Source organism: Rhinoraja longicauda, chromosome 16, assembly GCF_053455715.1.
Source record: "Rhinoraja longicauda isolate Sanriku21f chromosome 16, sRhiLon1.1, whole genome shotgun sequence".
Classification (NCBI taxonomy): domain Eukaryota; kingdom Metazoa; phylum Chordata; class Chondrichthyes; order Rajiformes; family Arhynchobatidae; genus Rhinoraja; species Rhinoraja longicauda.
In genome coordinates, this window is record NC_135968.1 from 43,128,861 (window position 1) to 43,147,871 (window position 19,011).

The 19,011-nt window shown below is 46.0% G+C and overlaps 1 protein-coding gene across 1 annotated transcript in view; it reads right to left on the reverse strand.

The window, feature by feature from the left end:
• dntt (deoxynucleotidyltransferase, terminal) overlaps positions 1 to 19,011 on the reverse strand; it is a 349,907-nt gene that overhangs the window by 52,372 nt on the left and 278,524 nt on the right. The gene's annotated exons all lie outside the window — the stretch shown is intronic.

Genomic DNA, 19,011 nt, shown 5'->3' on the forward strand with positions numbered 1-19,011 from the left:
AGGCTGTATATGAAAAACTTTAATTCATGCCAACATGGCAGGAAACACGTGGTGCATGAGTTGCAACTTCTGCAGGCATTTGAGCAAAAAGCATCTGCGCTGGAGTGAATGGTGTTTTAGATGTGCCCATTTCAGATCTCCACTGGGGACAATTTGGCAGTGAAATTTCCCAATTTCCAACAGAGAAGATGGTTGGTCCAACCTACGATGGGTAAAAAAAGCTATTATGTGCAATGTGTTCCTGGAAAACAGGCATAGATTTATTCAATATTTAGCCTGACATGTGCAGTGTGGTCTGTACTTCATTTAGAGATACAGTGCAGAAACAGGCACTTCGGCACACCGAATCCGAGCGGCACGGTGGCGCAGCGGTAGAGTTGCTGCCTTACAGCAAATGCAGCGCCGGAGACTCAGGTTCGAGCCTGACTACGGGCATTGTCTGTACGGAGTTTGTACGTTCTCCCCGTGACCTGCGTGGGTTTTCTCCGAGATCTTCGGTTTCCTCCCACACTCCAAAGACGTACAGGTATGTAAGTTAATTGGCTGGGTAAAATGTAAAAAAAAAAAAAATTGTCCCTAGTGGGTGTAGGATAGTGTTAATGCGCGGGGATCGCTGGGCAGCGCGGACTCGGTGGGCCGAAGGGCCTGTTTCCGCGCTGTATCTCTAAATCTAAATCTAAAATCTCAAATCCACGCCGACCAGCGATCCCCGCACTCTAGAACTATCCTACACACACTGGGGACAACTTACAACTCGCCAAAGCCAATTAACCTACAAATCTGCACGTCTTTGGAGTGTGGGAGGAAACCGGAGCTCCCGGAGAAAACCCACGCGGGTCACGGGGAGAACGAACAAACTCTGTACAGACAAGCACACGTGGTCAGGATCGAACCCGGGTCTCCGGCGCTGTAAGGCAGCAACTCTACCGCTGCACCACCGGGCAGCCTTGTACTGTACTATTCTGAGGTATGTGCATTCTCAAAAGTGAATGGGTCCTCAGATTCAAGAACACGACATAGCTTTTTAAAAGCATTGCACCACATGAGATGATTTCTGGCCCGAGCGTATGATCAGTGTGTGTACCCTGATAATGGGATTAGATTTCGCAATGACTGATTAAGCAGTCAGTACCTACTTTGTACACAGATGGGTAATGAATACTTGATGTTACCCATATCATGGCTTAAATATCTGAGTCAATGTATTACAGGGAAACTAATAACAAAATGAGGAACATTGTGATCATGATGGAATGATGTTATTTACTAAAGCTATGGGAAAATAGTCATTATGCTTTAAAAAATAACTCTTAGTTTTGTTTTTGCAGAATTTCAATAGGTTTTGTTTCATCCTCAAGAAATTGCCAAAATAATCTAAACAGATAATCTTAACAAAGCTGCACCATGAAATGCATTCCATAATCTTCTGTTATAGCAGAAGCATAGAAACATAGGAAATTGGTGCAGGAGGAGGCCATTCGGCCCTTCGAGCCAGCACCGCCATTCATTGTGATCGTGGCTGATCATCCACAATCAGTCTGAAGAAGGGTCTCGACCCGAAACGTCACCCATTCCTTCTCTCCTGAGATGCTGCCTGACCTGCTGAGTTACTCCAGCATTTTGTGAAATAAATACCTTCGATTTGTACCAGCATCTGCAGTTATTTTCTTACATCCACAATCAGTAACCTGTTCCTGCCTTCTCCCCATATTCCTTGATTCCGCTAGTCCCAAGAGCTCTATCTAACTCTCTTTTAAATTCATCCAGTGAATTGGCCTCCAATGCCCTCTGAGGCAGAGAATTCCACAAATCCACAACTCTCTGGGTGAAAAAGTGTTTTCTCATCTTAGTTTTAAATGGCCTCCCCTTTATTCTAAGACTGTGGCCCCTGGTTCTGCGCTCCCCCAATATTGGCATCAATTTTCCTGCATCTAGCTTGTCCAGTCCTTTTATAATTTTATACGTTTCTAGAAGATCCCTTCTCATCCTTCTAAACTCCGGTGAATACAAGCCCAGTCTTTCCAATCTTTCATCATATGAAAGTTCCGCCATCCCGGGGATTAACCTCGTGAACCCACGCTGCACTCCCTCAATAACAAGGATGTCTTTCCTCAATTTAGGAGACCAATACTGCACACAATACTCCAGGTGCGGTCTCACCAGGGCCCTATACAACTGCAGAAGGACCCCTTTACTCCTATACTCAAATCCTCTCGTTATGAAGGTCAATATGCCGTTAGCTTTCTTCACTGCCTGCTGCACCTGCATGCTTACTTTCAGTGACTGGTGCACAAGGACACCCAGGTCTCATTGCACCTCCCTTTTTCCTAATCTGACACCATTGAGATAATAATCAGCCTCCTTGTTCTGGCCGCCAACTTTGCTTCTTTTCAAGTAACTAAAGTGTTACGGGCTGAGAAAAATTCCAGCACCATTTCCCTACTATTCCTGTAATTTCTTTGGATTGGCAGGGGGTGGGTTTTTTTCAGTACTTCACATCAAAATTTCTTATTTCATCTCATTCCCCAGGATTCTCCAGGGTGTAATCCATCAGTAATGATATGAATCTTGCAGGAGAAGACCCAGCACTCCAGTGCAGGAGACTGATGCCTCCAGTTTCAGCGATCCACATTGACAGCATTCACTGAGGAAGATTGAACTGAGGTCTCCTCGGTGACGACAGAACCGGATTACGGGTTTGATGTACAGCGACGCGTCTTCACCGAAAGAGGAGGAAGGTACACATTCCACGCTGTCCACCGTCTCCTGCAACTTGCGGAAAGATCCGGAGAAAATCCCGCACTCCACAGAATCCACCAAAAGCAGGGGAAATGACCCACGCTCCATGCCCACAAAACGCTGCCTGTCAATCTGCTCTCCAAGTGCTACTTGTCTGTGTCAAACCTCCACTCAGCTTTACAGCTGCCACTGCTTCTCATGTATATTTATATCTCAGCGGGGCATACTTTTCTAGATGCAACATACAGCTGAAAGCCTCTTCTTAGCATTTCAAATGTCTAATAATTGCAATGTGATTGAAGTGAACATTGCACAGTACCTCGCTGGTACCCAGCTTCAAGTAAAGGCTGGAGATAATAGACAATAGACAATAGGTGCAGGAGGAGGCCATTCGGCCCTTCGAGCCAGCACCGCCATTCAATGTGATCATGTCTGATCATTCTCAATCAGTGCCTTCTCCCCATACCCCCTGACTCCGCTATCCTTAAGAGCTCTATCTAGCTCCCTCTTGAATGCATTCAGAGAATTGGCCTCCACTGCCTTCTGAGGCAGGGAATTCCACAGATTCACAACTCTCTGACTGAAAACATTTGTCCTCATCTCAGTTCTAAATGGCCTACCCCTTATTCTTAAACTGTGGCCCCTTGTTCTGGACTCCCCCAACATTGGGAACATGTTTCCTGCCTCCAACGTGTCCAACCCCTTAATAATCTTATACGTTTCGATAAGATCTCCTCTCATCCTTCTAAACTCCAGTGTATACAAGCCTAGTCGCTCCAGTCTTTTATACAAGCCTAGTCGCTCCAGTCTTTACAGATGTGACTGTGCACACACTCTGTCAGCTTACAGTATCTCACAGGGTAGAGGAAAAGAGACGGGGCAACTCATTTCCCCCGTGTTCAGGCTTAGTGCCCCCTTCAGCACTCTGTTGGCCCCATGTTATTATACTTGTATAAGCATTGAAATATTTCAGAATACACACCATTCTTAAATGCTTTGTTTGGAATATTTAGACTGGCGTAAGGTCATAAGTGAGAGGAGCAGAATTATTCCATTCGGCCCATCAAGTCTACTCCGCCATTCAATCATGGCTGATCTATCTCTCCCTCCTAACCCCATTCTCCTGCCTTCTCCCCATAACCCTTGACACCCGTACCAATCAAGAATCTATCAATTCAATTTTCAACTTCAATTTTCAATTTAAAATACTTTATTGGCATGATAAGATATGACAATATATCATTATATTGCCAAAGTATAGAACATAACATACATATTTAAAATGCATGAATATAAAAACAAGTATACAATGCATGGGTCGATATGCCTCTGTACATATATATATATATATATATATATATATATATATATAAACATAGCACAAAAAGTAAGGAAATTTGTGTTTGGTAGATTATTTCTTTGTTGTAACAATGCTTCTTGGCAATAAATCTTATACCGTTAGAAAGCCTGTTTATTTCCCTTTTAAATGGTGCCACATTTGTAAGGAACATGCATTTGTGGGATGAGCAGCAGAGCTGAGTATGTGGGTTGCGCCCATGAAAAATTTGCCAAATCTTCTCTGCCAATGCCAAACAGCTTATTCTGCCATTGACTCTTGTTCGGTGTTGTTTGGTGGATTGGATGATTGAAGTCTGAAGAAACAAGACATATTGGCAATTTAACAATTTATTCATTTAATAAACAGGAGCCTCAGTAGCGTGTGGAAGAACCATACACAGCCACAACAGCCTGGCACCTCCTCCTCATGCTGGTCACCAGCCTGGTCACACACTGTTGTGGGATGGCATCCCATTCTTCAACCAGCATTTGTCGCAAGTCAGCCAACGTGGTTGTGTTGGTCACTCTGGCACGAACAGCACACCCAAGCTGATCCCACAAGTGTTCAATGGGGTTGAGGTCAGGACTGCTGGCAGGCCATTCCATCCTCTCCACTCCCAAATTCTGGAGGTAGTCTCTGAGAAACCCTGCTCTGTGTGGGCGAGCATTGTCATCTTGGAGGATAGAGTTCGGTCCCAGACTGTGGAGATATGGGATTGCCACTGGTTGCAGAATCTCATCTCGATATCTCTCTGCATTGAGATTGCCTCCAATGATGACAAGCCTCGTTTTTCCAGTGAGGGAGATGCCGCCCCACACCATCACACTGCCTCCACCAAAAGATGTTACTCTATCGGTGCAGCAATCAGCATAGCGTTCTCCGCGTCTTCTCCACACTTTGACCCTATGATCCAACTGCCGTAGGCAGAATTTGGACTCATCGCTGAACATAACGTTCCTCCACATGTTCAGGTTCCAGTGCACGTGTTGCCGACACCAGCGCAAACGGGCCTGACGGTGAAGGGCAGTCATGGCAGTCCTATGAGACCGGAGATCGGCTGCTTGCAGTCTGTTCCGAATTGTCTGGGCAGAGAGCCGTCGGCCATATTGTCCTGCAAACCTTGACTGCAAATCTGTAGAAGACAGCCTACAGTTCCTAAGTGCTGACAGGGTGAGGAAACGATCTTCTTCGGGTGTCGTCTTCTTGGGACGCCCACTTCACGGCCTGTCTCTGACATCCCCCGTTATATGGAACTTGGCCTTCACTTTGGAGATGGTACTAGGGCTCACTCCAAATAATGCCGCAACTTGGTTTTGCGGAACACCAGCTTGAAGTTGCCCTATCGCACGGGCCCTATCCAGATCAGTCAAACGTGGCATGCCGATTCTTTGAGCAGACACCTACTGACCACTGTAGCAGGACCCATGCTCACAGATGCTGCCAATCAGGCACCTGATTGTCAGCACCTGGGGGTACCAGAAACTCAAAACAAGAGTCAATAGCAACAGCAGAATAAGCTGTTTGGCATTGGCAGAGAAGATTTGGCAAATTTTTCATGGGCGCAACCCATATACTCAGCTCTGCTGCTCATCCCACAAATGCATGTTCCTTACAAATGTGGCACCATTTAAAAGGGAAATAAACAGGCTTTCCAACGGTATAAGATTTATTGCCAAGAAACATTGTTACAACAAAGAAATAATCTACCAAACACAAATTTCTTTATTTTTTGTGCTATGTTTATATATTCACGCAATATATTTATAGCCTTTTATCGATTGCTACTCGTTCTTGCAGTTGTAAACAGTACAGCAAGGTAGCAGGTTTAGCAGGTCGATATTAATATATTAATATATCAATAATATATCAATAATATATCAATCGCCACCGTAAAAATATCCATTGACTTGGCCTCCACAGCCTTCTGTGGCAAAGAACTCCACAGATTCACCACCCTCTGATTAAAGAAATTCCTCCTCCCCTCCTTCCTAAAGGAACGTCCATTAACATTGAGCCTATGACCTCTAGTCCTAGACTCTCTACTGTCACTGTGTCTCATGTTGTAGCTTTTTAACGTATGAAAACACAGCCACGGTGGCGCAGAGGTAGAGTTGCTGCCTTACAGCGTTTGCAGCGCCGGAGACCCGGGTTCCATTCCGACTACGGGCGCCGTCTGTACGGAGTTTGTACGTTCTCCCCGTGACCTGCGTGGGTTTCCCCCGAGATCTTCGGTTTCTTCCCACACTCCAAAGACGTGCTGGTATGTAGGTTAATTGGCTTGGTGTATGTGTAAATTGGCCCTAGTGTGTGTAGGATAGTGTTAATGTGCGTGGATCGATGGTCGGTGCAGACTCGGTGGGGGGGGGGGGGGGGAGGCGAAGGGCCTGTTTCCTGTTGTTGTACAATCTTAGGGAGAATGTGCAGCTTTGCACATTTCAGGCTGTGTGGGGAAGGTTGAGGGAGCCAGTTGTCTTTCATTTGCGCTGTTTACCTAATTGTAGGCTTGGAACGGCAGCTTGTTAACACCGCCAGTGACCCAGAGCAAGACAGAGCCATGCGGCATTAATATCCCCCCTCATCAACATTGGCCAGCACTGATTCACGGAGAAGCAGTTATTTAAATAAAAAGCAGCACAGCTGAGATAAACTGCATGGTGAGGGAAAGTGAGAGGTTTCCTCACCACAAGAGGGGCAGGAATCTCCTGGCTTACGAGTGGACCATCTGCACTGCAGAAACAGATCATCGGTTCCTAATGGTGGAGTTGGCACAAACAAGTCAGGCTAATCCCACAGATCCACTCAGCCTGAGGCCTTGCATTTCCTCAAGCATTCAGTCACTATTCATTGAAAAAAAAAATCTCTTTACTTTAATTTCTCCCATCCTCCAACAACTGTCTCCAATAACGGCACGGTAGCGCAGCGGTAGAGTTGCTGCTTTACAGCGAATGCAGCGCCGGAGACTCAGGTTCGATCCTGTCTACGGGTGCTGCACTGTAAGGAGTTTGTACGTTCTCCCCGTGACCTGCGTGGGTTTTCTCCGAGATCTTCGGTTTCCTCCCACACTCCAAAGACGTACAGGTATGTAGGTTAATTGGCTGGGTAAATGTAAAAATTGTCCCTAGTGGGTGTAGGATAGTGTTAATGTACGGGGATCACTGGGCGGCACGGACTTGGAGGGCCGAAAAGGCCTGTTTCCGGCTGTATGTATATGATATGATAACCGTTAGCTTCTACATGACTGCTGCCGGTGCCAACTTCACCAGCTCCTCTGTTGACTCCATTGTTGCCTCTGATTTTCTTCTCCATCCACTCACAAAATGGGAACCCTGCTGACAAGGAACGAAACTTCCCTCTAATTATCGACTGGCAAAGCCAAAGTCGTTGTTTAGTTTAGCTTAGAGATACAGAGTGGACACAGGCCCTTCGGCCCACCGAGTCTGCACTGACCAGCGATCCCCGCACATTAACACAATCCCACACACACTAGGGACAATTTACACATACACCAAGCCAATTAACCTACAAACCTGCACGTCTTTGGAGTGCGGGAGGAAACCGAAGACCTCGGAGAAAACCCACGCAGGTCACGGGGAGAACGTACAAACTCCGTACAGACAGCACCCGTGGTCGGGATGGAACCCGGGCCTCCGACGCTGCATTCGCTGTAAGGCAGCAACTCTACCGCTGCGCCACCGTGCCGCCCTTCTTGGCTATCAAATTCCTCCCTCTTCCTCGCCACCATCAGAAGTATTGCAACTGTTCTGTGTAACTCCGAGCTGAGTTACCAACCCATTATCCTGGCCATCGCCAAGAACTTAACCTGCAGTACCTACCCCACTTGTTCATTATTCTTGCTTCTGGATTTGACTAATTCAATATTACACCGATCATGCACTGTCGGTATTCCTGAACTCATTGAATATCCTGTTGTTGGTATCCTAACCTGCACCAGCTCCAAGTCACTCTCTGCACCAGTGCCCACTGATTCACTTTGGTTCCTAGTCAAGCAACACCTTTAGTTTAAAATACTTACTCTTGCATTCAAATTCCTTCACGATTCATGTAACTTCCTTCTGCCTCATCACACTCTGAAATCTCAGTGTCATGGTGGCACAGCGGTAGAGTTGCTGCCTTACAGCGAATGCAGCGCCGGAGGCCCGGGTTCGATCCCGACTACGGGTGCTGTCTGTACGGAGTTTGTACGTTCTCCCCGTGACCTGCGTGGGTTTTCTCCGAGATCTTCGGTTTCCTCCCGCACTCCAAAGACGTGCAGGTTTGTAGGTTAATTGACTTGGTGTATGTGTAAATTGTCCCTAGTGTGTGTACGATTGTGTTAATGTGCGGGGCTTGGTAAGTGTAAAAATTGTCCCTAGTGTAGGATAGTGTTAATGTGTGGGGGTCGGCGCGGACCCGATGGGCCGAAGGGCCTGTTTCTGCGCTGTATCTCTAAACTAAATCTTGTCCTTCTTTCTTTTCCTGGGTCTACAATTGAAAGCATGCTTTATCTGTCTAGGCCGAAGAACTCCCATCTAAATCTTCCCATTTCTCTTCACCTCTGCCACATTTAGATTAGTCTTAAAATGTAGTCTGAGCAAGATTTTGGCTGGCTGGCTGGCTCTATCTGTTTTCAATAAACCAATATCAACTTCTGTTTGATAATGAATCCTGGCTCTGCAGCCTCATGGTGATATGCATTTAGTTGAGTTTATTTTAGAGATGGAGCACTGAAACAGGCCCTTCGTCCCACCCAGTCCACGCAAACTGCCATCCTTTTTCACCCAGAGAGTTGTGAATTTGTGGAATTCTCTGCCACAGAAGGCAGTGGAGGCCAATTCACTGGATGAATTTAAAAGGGAGTTAGACAGAGCTCTAGGGGCTAGTGTAATCAAGGGATATTGGGTGACGGCAGGCACGGGTTACTGATTGTGGATGATCAGCCATGATCACAATGAATGGCGGTGCTGGCTCGAAGGGCCAAATGGCCTCCTCCTGCACCTATTTTCTATGTTTCTATGTTTCTAAGAAACAATTTTAAGGGCTTTAAGCAGACCTTGCAAGTGGTGGAAACTCTGCTCCTTGTGTACATTCGGTAGCCAATATCTTCACACCTACCACACCAGATTTCTTAATGCCTGGTGCCGCAGTGGAAGCTGATACTGCTCTCGTGTTAACAATACAGAGCGGCATGGTGGCGCAGCATTAGAGTTGCTGCCTTACAGCACCAGCGACCTGGGTGCGATCGTGACAATGGGTGGTATGGGTGAACAGTTCGATCCTTACTATGGGTGCTGTCTGTGCAGAGTTACTAGGTTCTATCTGTGACCGCGTGGGTTTTCCCTGGGTGCTCTGGTTTCCCCCCACATTCCAAAGATGTACAGGTTTCTAGGTTAATTGGCTTCAGTAAAAATTGCCCTGAGTGTGTCGGAATGTGCTAGTATGCGCGGAAGTATTGCAACTGTTCTGTGTGACGCCGAGCTGAGTTTGATATTGCAAGGACTATTTAGTTATATCACAAGGATTACGTTGTTTGCCCACGTAGCAACATGTATATGTGGGAATGAAGTAATATGGGCAAGGCACTCTGGTTCCAGGTGGCCGTGAAAAACAAACTGAGCCTTGATTTATGCTCAGCTTCAAACCCCTGAACGTTATAGACAATAGACCATAGACAATAGGTGCAGGAGGAGGCCATTCGGCCCTTCGAGCCAGCACCGCCATTCAATGTGATCATGGCTGATCATTCTCAATCAGTACCCCGTTCCTGCCTTCTCCCCATAACCCCTGACTCCGCTATCTTTAAGAGCTCTATCTAGCTCTCTCTTGAATGCATTCAGAGAATTGGCCTCCACTGCCTTCTGAGGCAGAGAATTCCACAGATTCACAACTCTCTGACTGAAAACGTTTTTCCTCATCTCAGTTCTAAATGGCCTACCCCTTATTCTTAAACTGTGGCCCCTTGTTCTGGACTCCCCCAACATTGGGAACATGTTTCCCGCCTCTAACGTGTCCAACCCCTTAATAATCTCATACGTTTCGATAAGATCTCCTCTCATCCTAAATTCCAGTGTATACAAGCCTAGTCGCTCCAGTCTTTCAACATATGATAGTCCCGCCATTCCGGGAATTAACCTAGTAAACCTACGCTGCACGCCCTCAATAGCAAGAATATCCTTCCTCAAATTTGGAGACCAAAACTGCACACAGTACTCCAGGTGCGGTCTCACTAGGGCCCTGTACAACTGTAGAAGGACCTCTTTGCTCCTATACTCAACTCCTCTTGTTATGAAGGCCAACATTCCATTGGCTTTCTTCACTGCCTGCTGTACCTGCATGCTTCCTTTCAGTGACTGATGCACTAGGACACCCAAATCTCGTTGTACGTCCCCTCTTCCTAACTTGACACCATTCAGATAATACTCTGCCTTCCTATTCTTACCACCAAAGTGGATAACCTCACACTTATCCACATTAAACTGCATCTGCCATGCATCCGCCCACTCACACAACCTGTCCAACTCACCCTGCAACCTCATAGCATCTTCCTCACAGTTCACACTACCACCCAGCTTTGTATCATCTGCAAATTTGCTAATGGTACTTTTATCATATCATATCATATCATATATATACAGCCGGAAACAGGCCTTTTCGGCCCTCCAAGTCCGTGCCGCCCAGCGATCCCCGTACATTAACACTATCCTACACCCACTAGGGACAATTTTTACATTTACCCAGCCAATTAACCTACATACCTGTACGTCTTTGGAGTGTGGGAGGAAACCGAAGATCTCGGAGAAACCCCACGCAGGTCACGGGGAGAACGTGACCTTCATCCCTTCACCCAAGTCTCCTCTGGTCAGCACCCATTACCTACAGTATATTTGTGTCCCAGCTGTTGTAGTGGACGGCGTGTCTCAGTAAGGCTGCACATTGTGCTTGCGTGGCGTCCTGTTAATGGTCGAATAACTGAGAATAGGTGCAAGCTAATGTGGTTATGAGTCTTGTGACAGAATCAAATGCATGAGATCGAGATGAACCTGTGAATGTTAGACATGTCCTGATCAACAGAAGATGTTGTTTAATGTCTGGTAAATATGTGGAGCATTCTTGCGGAGTTGTATCCCATTAGAAAAAGCAACGTATAATCTGAGAAATGGATACGACTTATTTTTGAAGGTGTGGAACCCATTCATGGCAAAGTTAGGATTAAGAATAGGAAGTACTTAAATTCAGGATTGCCTTGTTACCTAGCAAGAATTTAAAAAGAAATTACTCGGAAGTGACCCCATCGGGACTCCAGGTTTCTTTCTTTCTTTCTTTCTTTCTTCTGCTTTTTCTTTTTCTTTCTTTTCAACTGAGGGGTGGGGGGGCGGGGGGGTGGGGGGAGGGGAGAAAATACAGAACAATACGTGTATAATCGAAGTTATAGGTTAGTGACTATTGTTTACTATTGTTTACTATGAAATGTATAATGTATAACGTATGGGTTCTGTTAAAACTTAAATAAAATATTTTTAAAAAATAAAAATAAAATATGTGGAGCATTGAGCTGTGCCTGAATCTAGTGTTATATATGGAAGGTCGACACAAAATGCTGGAGTAACTCGACGGGCCAGGTAGCATCTCGGGAGAGAAGGAATGGGTGACGTTTCAGGTCAAGAAGGGTCTCGAGCAGAAACGTCACCCATTCCTTCTCTCCCGAGATGCTGCCTGGCCCGTCGAGTTACTCCAGCATTTTGTGTCGACCTTCGATTTTAACCAGCATCTGCAGTTTTTTCCATTATGTTTGGAAGTGCACAGCACTTGATTCACTGACTTTGACAAAACCTTTGAGGTAAATGTGCTCTTTGTGGTGTTTCATCCAAGATGACTTAACACTGCAAGCAGATGCTGCTTATCCCGCTGAGTTACTCCACCATTTTTGTGTCTATCTTCGGTTTAAAGCAGCATCTGCAGTTCCTGCCTCCACTTACCATTGACTGCATAGGTTTAGGCTTATTATTGCCACGTGTACTGAGGTACAGTGAAAAGCTTTGGTTTGTATCCAATCATATTAGGTAATATATACATAAGTGTAATCAAGTAAAACTCGAGTACAAATATATTCCCTTCACATACAGCTCCCAGGTCAGATTAAGTTTTCAAATGCATGCTGCATCTACAGTGTACCTGTCCTTTAAGGTCAGCACTGAATTTAGTTTAGTTTAGTTCAGTTTAGAGAGACAGTGTGGCAGCTCCCAAAGGTTAGGCCACTGATCGTACACTCAGCACTGTGACGGGCAGGTCCTGGGACGCCCCAGGCTATGGGGTTTCCACACAGGGGTGTTTGGTGTGGGGCTTCAGTCTTCTGTCTCCCACTGAAGTGAACGGTAGTGCTTTTGAGTCTATTAAACAACCCTTGCGGAATTCACCTGGCCTTATTCCGGGTTCGTACACTCACCCAGTACACTGGTGACCCCGACGCTCTGTTTTCTAAAATGATGGAGCCGCACATGGTGCTCTCCGCACCTTCCAACGCAACGCCTCCCACGCTGCCCGTCGTTTGAGCATATTGATTAAAAGTTTCTTCCCTCTTGCTTGCCAATCTCAGTTCACGATCAACTTTGGTAAGTTATTTAATGCTACTATGTTGAGTCAGGTAATAGGCATAAATGTTTCCATAGATTTAGTGGTCTTAGAATATCTTTCCACTGGTGGAATATCTTTATATTTAGTGGTCTTAGAATAATACTCACTCGTTATAAGTGCACCTTATTTCCAGCATGAACAGCTTATTTTCAGCCCAGAAGATGATTTGAGCTTGATTGAGTACAATATCACATCATCAAGATCAATGTGTGGGAACCTTGTCTTGGATGGGCAAACACACACATATCCTTCGGCAAACATTACAACCATCACTCAGGTCAGACTTGCAGGTAGTGAACTATTTCCGTCTTTAATTAAAAATGTCAACAATTTGCCTTATGCTTAACTGCCTGCATAAAATCTAATCCTCTTCACATGGTCGTATGACAGATGAAAGTAGTTTTGAACAGCACAGAAAGATGAAGAATATTGGGCCTGTACTCTCCTGAGTTCAGTATAATGAGAGATGATGGCATTGCAACAAACAATATTCTGTCAGCTTGACAGGGCAGGTGCTGGGATGATAGTTCCCTGGCATGGTGCCCAGTGAAAGGAGTCACAGGCTCAGAATTAGTGGTTGGCTATCGAGAACTCAGACGAGGAGCAATGTCTTCATCCTGTGGGCACTGAATATTTGAAATGTTTGACATCCAACTAGAAGTCTGGTCACTGAGTAAATATGAGGCAGTTGATGGAAGATGGACACAAAATGTGCCGCACACACACAATCAGTCTGAAGAAGGGTCTCGACCCGAAACGTCACCCATTCCTTCTCTCCAGAGATGCTGCCTGTCCCGCTGAGTTACTCCAGTATTTTGTGTCTATCTTTGGTTTAAACCAGCATCTGTTGTTCCTTCCTACTCAGACGGTTGATGGATTTTTGCACATTGAGGGATAAATGCATGAAGGAAGTGCTAAGTTACAAGATCAGCCATAATCTCATTGAATGGGGCTAAAGGCCCATCCTGCTTTTAAATATACCTGGACCATCTCCGACATCTCCCTGCCATTTCTGGATCTCACCATCTCCATCACAGGAGACAGATGAGTGACTGACATCTACTACAAACCCACTGACTTGCACAGCTATCTGGACTACACTTCTTCCCACTCTGTCTCCTGCAAAAAGTCTATCCCCTACTCCCAATTCCTCAGTCTACGCCGCATCTGCGCCCGGGTGGAGGTGTTCCATACTAGGGCATCAGAGATGACCTCATTCATCAGGAAACGGGGCTTCCCTTCTTCCATTATAGATGAGGCTCTCACTAGGGTCTCCTCGTTATCCCACCGCTCTGCTCTTGCTCCCCCTCGCCCCATTCGTAACAAAGACAGAGTCCCCCTTGTCCTCACCTTCCACCAAATCAGCCGTCAACAAATTATCCTCCAACATTTCCCTCACCTCCAACGGGACCCCACCACTGGCCATATCTTCCCATCCCCTCCCCTTTCTGCGTTCCACAGAGACCGTTCCCTCCGTAACTCCCTGGTCCACTCGTCCCTTCCTACCCAAACCACCCCATCCCCGGGCACTTTCCCCTGCAACCGCAGGAGATGCAACACCTGTCCCTTTACCTCCGCCCTCAACTCCATCCAAGGATCCAAACAGTCTTTCCAGGTGAGGCAGAGGTTCACCTGCACCTCCTCCAACCTCATCTATTGCATCAGCTGTTCAAGATGTCAACTTCTTTACATTGGCGAGACGAAGCGCAGGCTCGTGATCGTTTCACTCAACACCTGCGCTCACTCCGTCTCAATAGACAATAGACAATAGGTGCAGGAGGAGGCCATTCGACCCTTCGAGCCAGCAACGCCATTCAATGTGATCATAGCTGATCATTCTCAATCAGTACCCCGTTCCTGCTTTCTCCCCATACCCCCTGACTCCGCTATCCTTAAGATCTCTATCTAGCTCTCTCTTGAATGTATTCAGAGAATTGGCCCCCACTGCCCTCTGAGGCAGAGAATTCCAAAGATTCACAACTCTGACTAAAAAAGTTTTTCCTCATCTCTGTTCTAAATGGCCTACCCCTTATTCTTAAACTGTGGCCCCTGGTTCTGGACTTCCCCAACATTGGGAACATGTTTCCCGCCTCTAACGTGTCCAACCCCTTAATAATCTTATACGTTTCGATAAGATCCCCTCTCATCCTTCTAAATTCCAGTGTATACAAACCTAGTCGCTCCAGTCTTTCAACATATGACAGTCCCGCCATTCCGGGAATTAACCGAGTAAACCTACGCTGCACGCCCTCAATAGCAAGAATATCCTTCCTCAAATTTGGAGACCAAAACTGCATACAGTACTCCAGGTGCGGTCTCACTAGGGCCCTGTACAACTGCGGAAGGACCTCTTTGCTCCTATACTCAACTCCTCTTGTTATGAAGGCCAACATTCCATTGGCTTTCTTCACTGCCTGCTGTACCTGCATGGTTCCTTTCAGTGACTGATGCACTAATACACCCAGATCACGTTGTACGTCCCCTTTTCCTAACTTGACACCATTCAGATAATAATCTGCCTTCCTATTCTTACCACCAAAGTGGATAACCTCACACTTATCTACATTAAACTGCATCTGCCATGCATTCGCCCACTCACACAACCTGTCCAAGTCACCCTGCAACCTCATAGCATCTTCCTCACAGCTCACACTGCCACCTAGCTTTGTATCATCGGCAAATTTGCTAATGGTACTTTTAATCCCTTCATCCAAGTCATTGATGTATATTGTAAATAGCTGCGGTCCCAACACCGAGCCTTGCGGTACCCCACTAGTCACTGCCTGCCATTCTGAAAGGGACCCATTTATCCCCACTCTTTGCTTTCTGCCTGTCAACCAACTTTCTATCCATGTCAGTACCCTACCTCCAATACCATGTGCTCTAATTTTGCCCACCAATCTCCTATGTGGGACCTTGTCGAAGGCTTTCTGAAAGTCGAGGTACACCACACCCACCGGCTCTCCCCTGTCAATTTTCCTAGTTACATCCTCAAAAAATTCCAGTAGATTAGTCAAGCACGATTTCCCCTTCGTAAATCCATGCTGACTCGGAACGATCCAGTTACTGCGATCCAAATGCTCCGCAATTTCGTCTTTTATAATTGACTCCAGCATCTTCCCCACCACTGATGTCAGACTAACTGGTCTATAATTTCCCGTTTTCTCTCTCCCTCCTTTCTTGAAAAGTGGGATAACATTAGCTACCCTCCAATCCACAGGAACTGACCCGGAATCTATAGAACATTGGAAAATAATCACTAATGCGTCCACAATTTCTAGAGCCACCTCCTTAAGTACCCTGGGATGCAGACCATCATGCCCTGGGGATTTATCAGCCTTGAGTCCCATTAGTCTACCCAAAACTTTTTACTGCCTAATGTGGATTTCCTCCAGTTCCTCTGTCACCCTAGGATCTCTGGCCACTAGAACATCTGGGAGATTGTTTGTATCCTCCTTAGTGAAGACAGATCCAAAGTACCGGTTCAACTCGTCTGCCATTTCTTTGTTCCCCATAATAAATTCCCCTGCTTCTGTCTTCAAGGGACCCACATTTGCCTTGACTATTTTTTTCCTCTTCACGTACCTAAAAAAGCTTTTACTATCCTCCTTTATATTATTGGCTAGTTTACCCTCGTACCTCATCTTTTCTCCCCGTATTGCCTTTTTAGTTATCTTCTGTTGCTCTTTAAAAGAGCCCCAATCCTCTGTCTTCCCACTCTTCTTTGCAATGTTATACCTCTTCCCTTTTATTTTTATGCTGTCCTTGACTTCCCTTGTCAGCCATGGGTGCCTCTTATTCCCCTTAGAATCTTTCCTCCTCTTTTTGGGATAAATTGATCCTGCAACTTCTGCATTATTCCCAGGAAAACCTGCCATTGCTGTTCCACAGTCTTCCCTGCTAGGGCCTCCTTCCAGTCAATTTTGGCCAGATCCTGCCTCATGCCTCTGTAATCCCCTTTGCTATACTGTAATACTGACACCTCCGATTTTCCCTTCTCCCTCTCAATTTGTAGAGTAAAACTTATCATATTGTGGTCACTGCCTCCTAATGGCTCATTTACCTCGAGTCCCCTTATCAGGTCAGGTTCATTACATAGCACTAAATCCAGAATTGCCTTCTCCCTGGTAAGCTCCAGTACAAGCTGTTCTAAGAATCCATCTCGGAGGCACTCCACAAACTCTCTTTCCTGGGGTCCATTACCAACCTGATTTTCCCAGTCTACCCGCACATTGAAATCTCCCATAACCACCGTAGCATTACATTTGTGATATGCCAATTTTAGATCTTGATTCAACTTGCACCCTATGTCGAGGCTACTGTTTGGGGGCCTGTAGATGACTCCCATTAGGGTCTTTTTACCCTTACAATTCCTCATCTCTATCCATACTGATTCTACATCTCCTGATTCTATGTCACTCCTTGCAAGGGAGTGAATATCATTCCTTACCAACAGAGCTACCCCACCCCCTCTCCCCACCTGCCTGTTTTTTCTGTACGTTGTGTACCCCTGAATATTCAGCTCCCAGCCCTGGTCCTCTTGTAGCCATGTCTCAGTGATTCCCACAACATCATACTTGCCAATGACTAACTGAGCCTCAAGCTCATCCACTTTATTTCTTATACTTCGCGCATTTAAATACAACACTTTAACTTCGGTATTTACCTCCCCTCTCACACCGGTCACAATTGGCCCTGACCTTACTCTCATATCCCTTCTAGAACTTCCCTTCCCATTCATTCGAGAGTCCTTTACAGTTTCTCCTGTATTCACTTCCCCTTTAACTTCATCTTCATATTCCCAATTTGTCAACCCCTCCCCCCCACTACTTAGTTTAAAGTCACACTTGTAGCACTAGCAAAACTGCCCGCCAGAATGTCTTAACCAACCTGATCTCCCGGTGGCTCAGCACTTCAACTCCCCCTCCCATTCCCAATCTGACCTTTCTGTCCTGGGCCTCCTCCATTGTCAGAGTGAGGCTCAGCACAAATTGGAGAAACAGCACCTCATATTACACCCCAGCGGTATGAACACTGACTTCTCTAACTTCAGGTAGTCCTTGCTTCCCCTCTCTATCCCCTCCCCTTTCCCAGTTCTCCCACTAGTCTTCCTGTATCCGTCTACATCCTATCTTTGTCCCGCCCCCTCCCCTGACATCAGTCTGAAGAAGAGTCTCGATCCGAAACGTCACCCATTCCTTCTTCCCTGCCGAGATGCTGCCTGACCCGCAGAGTTACTCCAGCAGTTTGTGTCTACCTTCGATTTAAACCAGCACCTGCAGTGTTTTCTTTCCTGCCAATCCATTTAGTGCTGTTCCCATTGTAAGATTTGTCTGGTATTTATCTGGGTGCTAAAGAGTGACCAAGACAAGCTTCATCCTTTGCAGTAACTTTGACCTCATCCATTGTGATGAATTTGCCTTAAAATAGTGAGCACACACAACGACAAAGGACAGCAAAGGGGACAAGGGGAGGTATTAACTGGGCATTGTGAAAAACCTGCTGCATTAATGCCTGCTTTCATCCCACCACTGTAATTGCACACTAGTTTTGTGCATCACTCAGTAGTCATCTTATTTGTTATCACTGACTTTTCTCATTTACCGTGGGCTCCAAATAATTGCATGTTGGCTGTCCGGAAAGAAAATAAATTGTCATACATTTGGGAGAGTTCATTAAAATCTAATGCAATCCTCGTCAGAAAATACTTGACTGTTTTACAGGTCTTGAGTGCATTCTGAGTTCACTTAATAACATCTCTGGGGCCTTAGCAAGAGCATCCTGTGAGCTTGTCAGCCCATTCTATCACGGTTCACAGTGTAATCCAATGCCCAGTGCCCACCACTGGAAGGTCTATTAGTGTGATGAGCACAAGAGGACAGTACCGGTCACAGTGACATCTACTTGGATGCTAACACAGTCAAGTTGTCAACTGAGTTTTAACTTATGTCCAATTATAATTCAGACAGAATCTCCTTAAAACGTAGCTACTAAACATAGAAACATAGAAAATAGGTGCAGGAAGAGGCCATTTGGCCCTTCGAGCCAGCACCGCCATTCATTGAGATCATGGCTGATCATCCACAATCAGTAACCCGTGCCTGCCTTCTCCCCATATCCCTTGATTCCACTAGCCCCTAGAGCTCTATCTAACTCTCTTTTAAGTTCATCCAGTGAATTGGCCTCCACTGCCTTCGGTGGCAGAGAATTCCACAAATTCACAACTCTCTGGGCGAAAAAGTTTTAAATGGCCTCCCCTTTATTCTTAGACTGTGTGGCCCCTGGTTCTGGAACTAGCAAGGTAC